At 48.6% G+C, this 14465-nt stretch overlaps 1 non-coding gene across 1 annotated transcript; it reads left to right on the forward strand.

Moving 5' to 3' along the window:
* The first annotated feature begins 213 nt into the window (after positions 1-213).
* LOC144696847 (U11 spliceosomal RNA) lies at positions 214-348 on the forward strand. The gene has a single exon (XR_013580256.1). It is a non-coding gene; the product is annotated as a U11 spliceosomal RNA (small nuclear RNA).
* The last annotated feature ends 14117 nt before the right edge of the window (positions 349-14465 follow it).

The raw sequence follows: 14465 nt of genomic DNA on the forward strand, positions 1-14465 counted from the left end.
AAATGTCAGGCAATGACCATCCCCAACAATAGAGAATCTAATCATTCCTCCCTTGACATTCAATGGCATTACTATCACTGAATCCCCCACTATCAACATCCTGGGGGTTACCATTGACCAGAAACTCAACTGGACTAGCCATATAAATACTGTGGCTACAACAACAGGTCAGAAGCTAGGAATCCTGCTGCGAGTAACTCACCTCCTGACTCCCCAAAGCCTGTTTGCTGTGAATAGCATATGGACGAGGTGCCTGTGTTTTATCCATGCAGAATCGATACCAAGAGATTTCGGAAGCACAATGTTTGTTTCTTGGAGTTGCTGGTGATCGTTTGTCTCGGCACTCCGAAAAAATAAACCTGCAAGGCACATGTCAGGAGTGTGATGGAATACTCCCATTTTACCTGGATGAGTGCAGCTCCAACAACACTCAAGAAGCTTGACACCGTCCAGGACAAAGCAGCCCGCTTGATTGTCACCCCTTCCACAAAACCTGCTCCCTCTACCACTGACGCATTGTGGCAGCAGTGTGTACCATCCCCAAGATACACTGCAGAAATTCACCAAGCCTCCTTCGGCAGCACCTTCCAAATCCACAACCACTACCATTTAGAAGGACAAGGGCAGCAGATAGATGAGAACACCACCACCTGGGAGTTCCCCTCCAAGCCACTCACCATCTTGACTTGGGAATATATCGCCGTTCCTTCAATGTCGCTGGGTCAAAATCCTGGAACACCCTCCCTAACAGCACTCTGAGATTACCTAGACCACATGGCCTGCAGTGGTTCAAGAAGGCAGCTCACCACCATCTTCTCAAGGGCAATTAGGGATGGGCAATAAATGCTGGCCCAGCCAGCGACACCCACAACCTGTAAATTAATTTTAAAAAGTTCAAGAAAGTGTTAAACCAATATCATAATACATCATAGACAAAAATGCTTTCCTTTTTTCACAGTAACCATGAATACTTAATTGTTGGTAGTAACCTGGCTAGTGATGTGATTCTGCAAAGCTTTTGATTTTTTTCTTTTCTCTTGTGCAGACAAAAGAGAATCAATATTAGGACTATTGTTCCGAAAATGACTGGCCAGCTGGCTTCTTCTCTCTAATAGAAAAGCTGTGGATAGATGTTGCCAAGTATCTTGATGACTCTCACTCTCAACAGGACTAAGGGTACATTTTCCTCTGGAGATCAGCAGCCAGAAGGCCCAAATGGCTCAAATTGTGCCGACATAGTGGTGGGGTGGGGGTGGCTGGTGGTGCGGGGTGGGAGGGAGGGGGCAGGAGGTATTTAAGAACAAAAGAACATAAGAAATAGGAACAGGAGTAGACCATTTGGCCCCTCGAGACTGCCCCACTATTCAATGGGATCATGGCTGATCTTCTTGTGATTTGATTTCCACATTCCCATCTACTCCCGATAACCTTTGATTCCCTTGCCTAATAATAATCTATCTACCTCTGACTTAAAAATATTCAATAACCCCGCCTCCACCACCTTCTGAGGCAGAGAATTCCAAAGTCGCACAACCATCTGAGAGAAAAAAATTTCCCCTCAAATCTGTCCTAAAAGGGTGACCCCTAATTTTAAAACAGTGCCCTCTAGTTCTGGACTCACCCACAAGAGGAAACATCCTTTCGATGTCCACCTTGTCAAGGCCGTTCAGGACCTTGTATACTTCAATCAAATTACCCCTCACTCTTCTAAACTCCAGTGGAAATAAGCCCAGTCTGTCCAACCTTTCCTCATAAGACAACCTGGTCATTCCAGGTATCAATCTAGTAAACCTTTGAACCGCCTCCAATGCATTTACATCCTTCCTTAAATAAGGAGACCAGAACTGCACACAGTATTCGAGGTGCAGTCTCACCGATGCTCTGTATAACTGAAGCATAACATCCTTACTTTTATGTTCATTGCCCCTCATAATAAAGGATAGCATTCCATTAGCCTTCTTATTTACTTGCTGTACCTGCATACTAACTTTTGTGACTCGTGTACTAGAACACCTAGATCCCTCTGCACCTCAGAATTATGCAGCCGTTCTCCATTTAAGTAATACTCTGATTTTTTGTTCTTCCTGCCAATGTGAACAACTTCACATTTTCCCACCTTAAACTCCATTTGCCAGATATTTGCCCACTCACTCAACCTATCGACATCCACCTACAACTTCCTCATGTCCTCTTCACAACATACTTTCCCACTTATCTTTGTGTCATCTGCAAATTTACTCCCTCACCTAAGTCATTCACGTAAATCGTAAAAAGTTCAAGTCCCAGTTCAAACACCTGTGGGATGCCACTTGTCACTTCCTGCCAATCAGAAAAAGACCCATTTATGCATACTCTCTGCTTTCTGCCAGCCAGCCAATCCTCTGTCCATGCTAATATGTTACCCACTACACCATGCGCTTTTATTTTCTGTAACAATCCTTGATGTGGCACCTTATCAAATGCCTTCTGGAAATCCAAGTACAGTATGTCTACAGGCTCCCCTTTATCCACTGCACATGTCACTCCTTCAAAAAACTCCAATAAATTGTTTAAACATGATTTTCCTTTCACAAAACCATGCTGACTCTTCTCAATTGCCTTGAGCTCTTCTAAGTGTCCAGCTATAACCTCTCTAATGATCGATTCTAATAACTTCCCCATGACAGGTGTGAAGCTAACTGGCCTATAGTTTCCTGTTTTCTGCCTCCCTCCCTTCTTGAATATAGGGGTTATATTTGCTACTTTCCAAACTGATGGAACCTTTCCAGAATCTAGTGAATCTAACGAAATTAAAAATAATTTTCAGCCTATCTATGACCATTAGGAGTCAGGATAAAAGCCATTGTATCAGGTATCTATGAATGCTGACAAGCTGAAATGCTTTGCAAGTTGAGTAAATGAAATTTGAGGCATGAGGCTGGGACTACCCTCTCTATTTCATTAAAACATTAATGTTAGGCCTGTGCTTACTGCAGACTCCTCAGAGAGCTTAGTTTTTCAAAAAATAATTAAATGCACCCCTCGCTGGTGGCCAAGGATAGAGGGGGGTGTGGGGGGTGGGAGGTGAGCACGTCTTTCAGCAGGCCATGCCAGTTCACATGGGAAACTTTGTCAGACAACTTTTGAGCATTAAAGTAAATTCCTTCGACTACATCCATTAGCTACATTATCATCTTAAAGAATTATAATCTTTTCACAATGGATGTTTGGCTGACTGGCTTTAATTGCCAGGTTTGTGACTCACTCAACATTTGCTATTCTCCAATCCCCAGCTACTTCAACAGCATTTATGGACCTCCGAAAAATATCAACCAAAGCATCATCATTCCTTCAGGATCTTCGGATTTATCCCACCTGAACTGTGAATTTTGTGAATATTTTCAGTGGGACTTTTCAAAAACCCTGTGCTTATTGGAAAATGGACCTTATTGTTGCCGTGATTTTCTACCTACGAAAGTGATTGGACAGCAAATCATGAGCAAAGCACTCACAATTTTTCAATATGTCATCCAATATATACAGCTCTGCCAGTGACATGCAGCATCAGAAAGGTCCAGCCCTCCGTAGTATGATTCTTATTGGCCTGAATTTTCCCCAGGTCGGGTGGGCTCAGCGGGAGCGGGCAGGTCTTGTTGGGAACCCGACCACTGCCCACGATCGGGTGTGCACCGCCATTTTACACGGGCAGGCTAATTAAGGCCCACCCAGTGTAATGCACGCCTCCGAGATCATCGGGAAGCAGCGGGTGGGGGCGTGAGCTCAATGTCCACTGGGTCAAATGGCGACCAGGCGGCCTAATCCAAAACGGCGCAGACAGCTGTGCTGAGGCTGCCATTGACTTGCAGATCAGTGAGGATGCAGGACGTCTTTAGAGTACAGAGCAAGTGGGAGGGCAGGTTGGCAGGGCAGTTGGCCCCAAGGTTTTCAGATGACTGCCTCGCTGCCCTCCTGGAGGAGGTGGCAGGTTGCCGGGATATCCTTGTCCCAAGGGACGGGAGGAGGAGGCCCCTCCACCTAACCAAAAATGCCTGAGAGGAGGTGGCATCACGGGTCAGCTCCCATGATGTGGTGAGGCGCACATGGGTGCAGTGCCACAAATGGTTTAATGACCTCCTGTGATTGGCAAGGGTGAGTACCGTGTTGACATGGGTCACTTAGCATAGCAGTTAGGTGTGCCCCCGCCCCTGGACCTCAGAATTCTTAGACTGTGAGTGGCAAATGTCAATAAGGCAGCATCTGGGCAAGGAGGTGAGCCCTGGCTACTTGGAATGAGTGTTTTGCGGCTCCAGGGTCATGAATCAGCTGAGTCCTGAAGGTGTTCCTTGGGTGGGGTTGGCTAGGCTGCAATGGCAATGCAGGTACAGGGTGGACTAATCAATGCTCCTCTCTCCTTTCAGGAGAAGACAGCACACAATAACGCAGAGAGGCTGTGGACTGGCGGAGGGCCACCCCACCTTCTAACCTTGACCACATACGAGCAGGATGCACTGGAGCTGGGGAGGCACCATGAGCCTAGAACAACCGGCTGTGGTGAGGTTGAGGTGCCACAGGGAGGTAAGAGTGCCGTGCACTGAGGTCACAATGTATGTCATTGCAACCATTCCACTCTTGTCTGTATATTGATTTGAGCCTCCAACATGGAATCCCCATTGATAATGGAAAGGTGAGGGCGTCCTTATCCGGGTGACAGGCTTGCACATTAACAGTGTAACTGCTTCAACTAATTACTTGTCCTTGTTCTTCCTTTCAGGCTCACCAGAACACCCTCAATCTCAGGAGCTTGAAGGACCACCGCTCACCCCTGAGGACACAGAGGATCTGAACGCACCAGTGTCACACCCTCTCAGCCAGGCAGGCACCTGCGCAGATACCAACACCTCGGTAGGAATAAGATCGTTGGCTAGTATCTTGGTGCACGTCAGTGAGGCCACTTCACGCTTGCTTGAGGTGCTGGCGGAGGCAGAGAGTGCCCAGGGCGCCAGCAGTCGGAGGACAGCTGGGGACCAGGAACATGCTCAGTCGGTGGCTGATGATGGGCCGCTGGAGTCGTCCCTGAGGCAGCAGATGCTGGAAGTCCAGCAGGGTGTGCGGGAGGATCTGGTGGAGATACATGAGGGAATGTGTGCCATGGTCTACGTGATGGAGGAGTCCATGTGGAGCATGAGCGATGGACCTCATGGCTGAGCACACTGCCTCCTCCAGGAAGAGAGTGGTAATTCTCATGGAATCCCAGGGACACAATCAGGGCTTTCCGGGGATGCACACCGGCAATGACCTCAGGCGGTCATTGTCAGTGTGGGAGATGGATTGGGCACCCAGCATCCCAGCTAGGTGCCTGTCCATCAATGGTGAGCAGGGAGGTCCAAAGTGACCTGACGTCTCTGTGGGCACCTCTCAGGGCACTCCGGATGAGGGCAGCAGCTCCTCCGTCCCTCTGCCAGTCACCATGGCATCCGATGAGGCTGCGGCGACTGGGGAGATGCCAGCTGTGGCACTGGCCATTCCCTCCCAGTCGGGGCCAGCACAGGCTCCATGGACCAGAGGACACCCGCCAAGGTCACCAAGGCCAACAGGACAGCAGAGTGAGCAGGCTGTTCCAATGCCAGTGCCAGCGAAGGGGGAGCACCGAGACATAGCACCCGGAAACGTAAATGTAAATCACCTTAGGCACAACACGGGCTTATCACTGGTGTTCTTTTTTTGCCCCACTTTTAAGTTCTTTTTAAGTAGGTGTGATGTTGAACACCTTTACATTTAATTTGATTTATCTATGCCAGGTTCCAAAGCAGTAAATGTGTTTGTTCTCAACAAGCCTCTGGGTGCTTAGTTCTGCAGGTGCAGAGTAACCCATGATGTTATGGGTGACTTGTTTGTCATTCAGCTTTATAGAAATGGCACATAGAGCATGTTGTTCACCAAGCAAATGTTCCTGTCAGGTATCAAGCATGGAGCCTGCAGCCCTGGCATGTGGTAGTGGCTCATCTTTGGTAGGCTAGCTGAGGGAGCATTGGGTCAACACCTCCTGGGTGTCCCTGCCTCCCTGGATGTTGCCCAGGTCAGCGTCTATCTCCTCAGTATTTTCCTGAGCATTCTCGCCCTCGGACTCACTACTGGATTCATCCTCTGCTTCTAGAGCATCTGTGTCAACATCTCTTCCTCCACTGAATCCCCCCTTTCCAGCGGCAGATTCTGGAGAACGCAGCATGCAACCACTATCAGTGACACACGATCTTGGGGGGTATTGGAGTGCGCCCCCTGAACGGTCCAGGCATTGGAAGTGTATCTTGAGAAGACCGATGGTTCTCTCTAGTACCCCCTTTGTGGAGGTGTGGCTCCTATTGTACCGCTGCTCAGCTTCTGATTTTGGATGCCGGAGAGGCGTCATGAGCCACCTTTTGAGGGAATAGCCCTTGTCACCCAGCAGCCATCCATCCAGCCGGGCTGAAGCACTGAAGAGCCCTGGCACCTGGGAGTGTCTGAGGATGTAGGCGTCGTGGGAGCTGCCTGGGTACCTTACACAGACTTGCAGAATCTGTATCCTGTGATCACACACTATCTGCACGTTCATGGAGTGGAAGCCCTTCCTGTTGACAAAGGCACCGGGTTCACCCACTGGCACCTTGATGGCCACATGTGTGCAGTCGATGGCACCCTGGATGCGGGGGAAGCCAGCAATCGCAGCAAAGCCTCTGGCTCGCTCTGTCTGGCTGGCCTCATCTGTGCCGCAGTGATTGAAACACCTGAACAGAGCGCTTGTCACCAGCTTGACACAACTGTGCACAGCTGATTGGAACACTCCACAAAGATCACCCAGCAATCCCTGGAAAGAGCAGGAGGCATAGAAGTTGAGGGCAGCCGTGACCTTCAGCGCCACTGGCACAGGCTGTCCACTCACACAGTTTGCAGCGATCTTAGGGCCAATCATCCAACAGATGAAGGTCAGTGTTTCTCTGGAGAGACGGAGCCTCCTTCGGCACTGTACCTCAGGCATATTGAGGTAGCTGTATTGCCACCTGTAAACCCTGGCAGCAGGATAGTGGCGTCTTCTGCAGCCCCTTCTGCTTTGCACTTCCTGTTGGCCCTGCACCCATTGCGCCTGTGCCTCTACTCCCAAACGTGGCTCCCCTGGAGGCTGAATAGGGACACCTGGCCTCCTCCTCCTTCTGGCCCTCCCTCTTCAGAGGAGGTGCCTCCAGTGGAGAACACAACCCCACTCCCAGGGTAAGGGAAGGCTGTCTGATACCTGGAAGGCCCAAGTAGTATGGCTCCCCCCGGAGTCCTGAACTGAAGCTTGTTCTTTCTGTCAAAGCAGCTCTGAAGCGAAATGAAGTTGTCCTGTTCACAGAAGCAAAAAGCAGTAAGTAACAATCTAAATTTCTAACAACTCGCATTAACGAGCCCACTGAGGTTTTTGGAAATGTGGCCTACCCGCCTGCCCGTTGTGCCCATGCGACGCTCTGAAAATCGCATGGGCTGCGAAAAATTGTTCTCAATTGCTGCCTTAAGGGCCTTAACTGGCCTGTTAATTAATGGCGGGAGAGCCCCAGTATTCATAGCGCGCCCGGCCTCCTGAAATATCGCGATGGTGCGCGGTGATGTCGGGATGCACGCCCGACATCATCGCGCATCATTTTACCCGCCCGCGTGTTGGGCCCGCCCCTTGCGCACCAACAGTAAAATCCTGGCCACTAACTTTAATTTGTGCTATAACAGTGGATAGCTGTTGTTGTGCTAAAAAAAATTGAAAGCCTACAGGTCTCAGGAAGGAGGAAAGACTAAGGGAGCTCCATAATATTGAAACAGGGAGTCTGAGACAAAATGACAGAAAGACCACCCTACAAGCTTTCCCTTGTATCTTAGCTGGAGAGCAAAAGAAGTTGGTCGAGCCGCTCCAGTCGCAAGATACCTAAAAGAACCTGTCTTAGGAAAAGGAAAGAAAGATTTGTAATTCCACACTGAAGAGCATGGAAGAATTTTCGACTCAGCAATTCAACCACTGCACCAGTGAGTAACAAACCACAAAGCAGCCTACTCGAAGCTTTGTCTTCCGAGCTGTCCGAGATTCTTCCCCTGTTTTTCCTTTCGGCATGTGGATTGGATTAAAAAAAAACTGTGACTTTTATTGAGTTGGAGGAAGTAATCCTGAGCTGGCAAACACACCAGGAGGAATGTGTAGGGAACATGTGAGATCAAGTCATAGTCACAAAATGTGATACACAATGGTATTCTCAGTGGCTCCAAATTGCTAATTGCTTGGGTTTAATGAATAACAACTGGAATTTGTTGTGAAGGCATTTGCATTAAAATGCCAGAAAGATTCCAAAATTTCAATGGCTGACTACCTTTCAGTGGCAGGCTTCAGATTAACAGTCCATGTCTCAGCATTACTAGTCCAGTAATGCAGTTCAGTCAGGCTCCAATACTAGATTTACAATAGAATGTTAGTATTGGTGTAAACTAATGCTGGCGTTGTAAACACACCCTATGGTGACTTGTATCAGAAAAATGTGACTCAATAGCATTAACTTCTTTAGGTTTAGTTTTAAAAAAAAGTGCAGCCTCACACCGTTTTGGTTTACCACATGGACTGTAATTCCAGTGTAGTGTCAAACCATATGTAAAATGTGGCCAAGTGGTTCCTTACACCAACTTACAGAGCTACTGAAAATTAATTTAATTTTAACCTGGTTGCTGTCACTCACATTGTAAACCTGTTTAAAATCAAATTACTGGGAGGGGCACTCTGCAATTATGAAAGTATATATGACGGAATTTTCCCATCCTGCCTACGGTGGGTTTCGTGGTGGGTGGGAGCGGAGAATCCAGCGGCAGACAAAAAGTTGGAAATCCGCCGGCATAAAAATGGTTTGCTATTCTTCCGATGGAGAGTTTATGGCGGGTCAGTTACCCCGCCGACTAGTGGCGTGAATGCCATTTGCATTCATTAACCTCTCATGAATGCTCATTAAAACAGCTGCTCGCCAGAATCTTGTCACGCCTTCCAATCTTGTGTCACGCCAGCAGGAAATTACGTCTGCCTCAAACCTGTTTGAAAAGGGTTGGCGTGCACAGGTCGGACCTCAGATCGCTGGTAACTTCGAGGTATGTGCAACATACATAGCCTACCTGCCATAGCGCTGCGCTGGTCTTGTCGTGATGAATGCCGCTCTGCTGGGGCTGTAGGGTTGGTCTGCTCCTGCTCTTTGCCTACTTTGTCCCAAAGAACACCATTATGCTGTGATACTGATGCAGACTTCCACTTTCAGAAGCTAGCATATCAACCGGGGGTAGGCTGTGAGACGAGGGTGGGGTTGATGAACACAGGGTGGGCAATAGGGAAGGAAGGCTGTTGGATGGAAGTGAGGGGGAAGGCCAAACATGAGGAAGCCTTTTTGGGGTTGCCCTCTAACTTCTTGTTGCAGCAGGAGTGAACATGATTCTGCTTAGAAAGAAAGGAGGAAGACTTCCTTCCGATGAAAGCCAATGGCTTCATGAGCACTGTTAAAGGGCTATTCAGAACTCAGTGGCTTCACATCACAATTGCTGCAACTCAAGAGTAGGAATTTAGAATTTGTGAATGCAGGCAACAGTGAAGCAGGAACAGCTGTATATGGCATCCCATCAATGAATTACTATCAAATGTTCACCAGATTTGACACTCCTAACAAGCCAAAGAACATCCACTCATTGACCATGTTGTGGTGGTTGGAGGTCAATCATCTCAGCTCCAGGACATCACTGCAGGAGTTCCTCAGGGTACTGTTCGCCCAACCATCTTCAGCTGCTTCATCAATGACCTTCCTTCCATCATAAGGGCAGGAGAGGGGATGTTTGCTGATGATTGCACAATGTTCAGCACCATTCACAACTCCTCAGATACTGAAGGAGTCCATGTCAAAATGCAACAAGACTTGGACAATATCCAGGCTTGGGCTGACAAATGGCAAGTAACATTCATGCCACACAGGTGTCAGGCAATGACCATCTCCAACAAGAGAGAATTTAATCACCCAGCTTTGACATTCAATGGTATTACCATTGCTGAATCTCCCACAATCAACATCCTGGGGGGTTACCATTGACCAGAAACTGAACTGGACTAGCCATATAAATACAGTAGCTACAAGAGCAGGTCAGAGGCTAAGAATCCTGTAGTAAGTAGTAAGTCACCTCCTGACTCCCCAAAGACTCTCCACCATCTACAAGGTATAAGTCAGGAGTGTGATGGAATACTCTCCACTTGCTTGGATGAGTGCAGCTCCAACAACACTCGAGCAGCTTGACACCATCCAGGACAACCCGCTTGATTGGCATTCCATCCACAAACATTCTCTCCCTCCATCACGACGAACAGTAGCAGCAGTCTGTGCCATCTACAAAATGCACTGCAGGAACACACCAAGGTTCCTTAGGCAACACCTTCCAAATCCACGACCACTACCATCTAGAAGGACAAGGGCAGCAGATAGATGGGAACACCACCAAATGGAAGTTCCCCTCTAAGTCACACACCATCCTGACTTAGATATACATCTCCGTTCCTTCACTGTCGCTGGGTCAAAGTGCTGGAACTCCTCCCTAACAGCACTGTGGGTGTACCTACACCACATGGACTTCAGTGGTTCAAGAAGACAGCTCACCACCACCTTCTCTAAGCAAATTAGGGATGGGCAATAAATGCTGGCCTAGCCGGCGATACCCATATCCCGTAAATGAATTTAAAAAACTGATTGGTCATTAATATGAGAGTTTGGAGCACAGAGCTAGGTTGGGGCACTCATCTCAATTAAACTTTAGCATGTGACGTTGGGCCCAAGATGTTACGTATCTGCAATGCCATCTTGGTCACCTCGATGTGTGTGCTAGTGTCTCAGCAACAAGGTGGCATCAGCCACCATGCAAGTAGGGCAAGAAAAACTACGGACTCTTACAGTTTCCATACATTTCATCTTCTGAGCTTCACTTTCTTGCCCCTTGAATCATTAATTTCTTCAATGTTTCCTTTCAGGGAGAAGGTAAACGCGATATGGATCCAGGGCTCAATGGTGCCTTTGTCAGGGTCCTAATACAATGGAGGAGGTGAAGGAGGGAGAGGCGATTCCACATGCAGCTCCAGCAGGAGGGATATGGTCGAGGGGAGCCACAGCATGAACAGGAGGGTCAGGAGGAGAGACCCAGACAACGGGGGTGACTCACCAGACCTAGAGTTTATTGTAGAAGAGTCTCCTATTTGCAAATGAGTGAGAGGCAATTTCTGCACTTGTCCCAAGCTCTGGTACATCACATATGCTACATTCTTCGTGAAGACCTGATGCCACTTGCAGTTGGGGGGTACCCCCTGCCATTGGCTTTGAAGGTGACTAAATTTCTTTACCTCCGGTTTTTCTTAAGGATCAACAGGTGACCTATGCAGCATTTCTCAGTCTGCAATGCATCGATGCATAAAGGAGGTCACAGATGCCCTTTACAGGAAGGCCCATCATTATGTCAGGTTCGCTTTGGATGAAGATTGCCAGGCTGAAAAATTGACTGGATGTTGTCATCTAATGATGCAAGTACTGCAGCGACTGAGATGTGGACATGCCGAGGAATCTCCTCCTCCCGTGCATGTGCTTTTTCTGCCACTACCATTGAGGAGACACAAATGCTGCTAGAATATCAATGCTGATCAGCTGCCCTCACTCAATGGTGTTCCTTGAGGAAGAAGGTTTAGAAACGCTTACATCTCACGCTTCTAATAAAAATTTAAACATATCTCCCTGACATCACGCAAGGGTGCAGAGACTAGTTCAACTGTGGGTGATATCACAGGACTGTGAACCTCAAAGTGGGACACTATCACTGGGTGGGACGATGGCTAAACCCCGAAATAAGAGGATTCCAAGGGACAAAATCACAACACCTTCAGTAGCCCAAAATATTCACATAACCATCAAATGTATTTGTAAAAGTGCAATTTCTTTACATGTATAGAACACCCATGACCCAAAAATGATATCAATTTTTCTTAACTTTCTTAACTCTACAGCTATACCTGGGTGCAGCCCCGACATCTGCAGCAGAGGTGCAGGCAGCCTGCTGTCTGCTATATCCTGATGTCTGTGGCCCGAGGCCTGGAAGCTCCGAGCCTGATAAGATTCACCTGCTCAGGGACCAAAGCACCCTTGGTGGCCTGAGAAGCTGGCGTGGATGGGGTCACAGGCAGAGGGGGCTATGAGTGGCTACACACCCTTGGAGTGTCCTGAGAGGAGGCCCCTGGGGTGTCCGGCTGTCGGCCACCCTCCTTGTGGGTGCCCTGGCACCTGCAGTAGATGGTGCACCCAGAGGGAGGTCAAGGTGCCTCATCCATATGTCACCTACACCTTGACGATGCCCACCAGGGTGTGTGGCCATGGAGTGCAGGGCCGAGTGCAAACTCAGCAAGACCTGCTGGACCAAGGGCTCCATGGTGATCACCAGCTTTCCCATGGTGACTTCGAGACACTTACATGTCGGACCCACAACATCAGGTAGAACGCAGACGACCTCCTCCATCATTCGCTCTCGTTTGCTGAGTGACTGTCGAATCTCTGCCTGATGTTCCGCCGCCTGTCGTTGCATCTCCAGCATTGAGTTGGCGGCCACTTCCAGGGGCTCATCAACTGACTCAGACCAAGTGAGAGGCTGGTCTCCAGCAGCCCTCTGAGTGCTAGAGACTTGGGCTGTCCCTGCCTCTGACTGCTGTTGGGACGTGTCAGTGAGGTGTTCCCCAGAAAGTGAGGCCGAGTCTAATCTACAGTTGTGCCCCACCGATGTGTGTGTCTCTGAGCTGGTGGAGGGTGCATGTGAGCGCCGTGACGGTTCTTCCAGAGCTTCCTCCTCGGTCGTGGTCTGGGGGCTCGCACTGGTGGTGCCGGACTGGGCTTGGGGGCCTCAATCTGCTGGTGCCTAGAAAATAGAAAATAAAGTTTCAGCTAATGAGCATGAGCTAAATAAGACTGCACGTGAATCACTGTGAGTGTCAGGGTTTGATGAAGTGATGGAGCTGTGATCCGTACTCGGTTGGTAGGAGAGGCCGATCTCCCCTTCTCCACAGGAGTGATCCTGACCTCCCCCAGCCAGCTTGGCTGCAGCCTCCTCAAACTCAGTGATGGCAAGGATGTCGGCCATCCCTCCCCCAGTCTGAGCTCTCTTGCATCTGTTAAGTGCTAGCTTAGCCTGTATGAGGAAGAAAGAAAGGCATGTGATGAGAAGGGATGGAGCAGAGGCTGGGTGGGATGCATGTCCCCTGTGTGTGGTGAGCCCTCCCCACGAGGGCCAGAGGATGGAGTGTGAGCAACATGACAGATGAGATGGTGGTGATGTGAAAGTCTCGGTGAGAGAACGAGTGTTGATACGTGTCTCCCACTAATGGCTGTGTGAGATCCCTGAAGAGAGTAGCCGTTTGAGTACATGATGCTATGATGAGAGTTTGATATTGGAGGGTTAAGACGACTTACTGCGGTGGGGCAGATGAGATAATTCATCCTCTTCCTGCACTGGATGGCATTTCGGGTGCGGCTGCCAGCAGTGCTGGCCTGATCCACGACGGCTTCCCAGGCCGGAGAGGTGAAGCTGCTGTGTTTCCTGCAGCCATCCCAGGGATACAGGACTTGCCAGTTTGAGACACCATGAGGCAGAATTTTCCATTTATGAGACTAAGTTCGGTGGTGGGCGGTTTCGTCCTGGAGGGCCTGGTGGGTGAAGCAGGGTACTGCCTTCCTCTTGAGGCTTACAGCCTTCTTCTTGTGTCTGGAAGACTGGTGATCTGGAGAGAGTGAGATTGTGGGTCGGACTGGCCTTTATATTTGGTGCCTGGAATTTCAATCCCCCCAGCTGATGGCGGGCGGACGAATCAGCTCCTGACCCACCAGGTGATTCAGGGCTATATTTGCCTGTGCATTATTAATAACCCTCCAAGCATGGAATTGGCACGAGTTCCCGCTATACCAGCCAGCAGGGTGGATACCGCCAAAACCGCCCACCACCGAACTTACTCATAAATGGAAAATTCTGCCCATAGTGTCTCAAACTGGCAGTTGCAGTCTCAACACACCCTAACATTTATCTGTTGTTTGAATTATGCAAATTATGTACAAATTAATCTGAGACCAATAGCAGCAAAAGTACCAGTGACTGTTGTAAAGGAGACAATTCAGGAGATGGTAAAGCTTTATAGAAAGAAAGAAAAGGCTTATATTTACATTGATGATCTCAGGACACCCCAAATTAATTCAGAATTAAGCCATTGAAGTACGTTGAAGTGTAGCCACGATTGTAGGGAAATTAGAATAGAAAGCTAATTGTTTATAGAATACAACATGCATTTTTTAAGTGCGTGTATTTGTATAGTATTTACATAGCATCTTACAGTGTTTGTATACTTGTTCCATTTCACAGCCAAGGAATCATTTTTGAAATGTCATTACCATTGCTTGTAATGACAG

The sequence above is a fragment of the Cetorhinus maximus genome, chromosome 22 (assembly GCF_964194155.1).
Source record: "Cetorhinus maximus chromosome 22, sCetMax3.hap1.1, whole genome shotgun sequence".
NCBI lineage: Eukaryota > Metazoa > Chordata > Chondrichthyes > Lamniformes > Cetorhinidae > Cetorhinus > Cetorhinus maximus.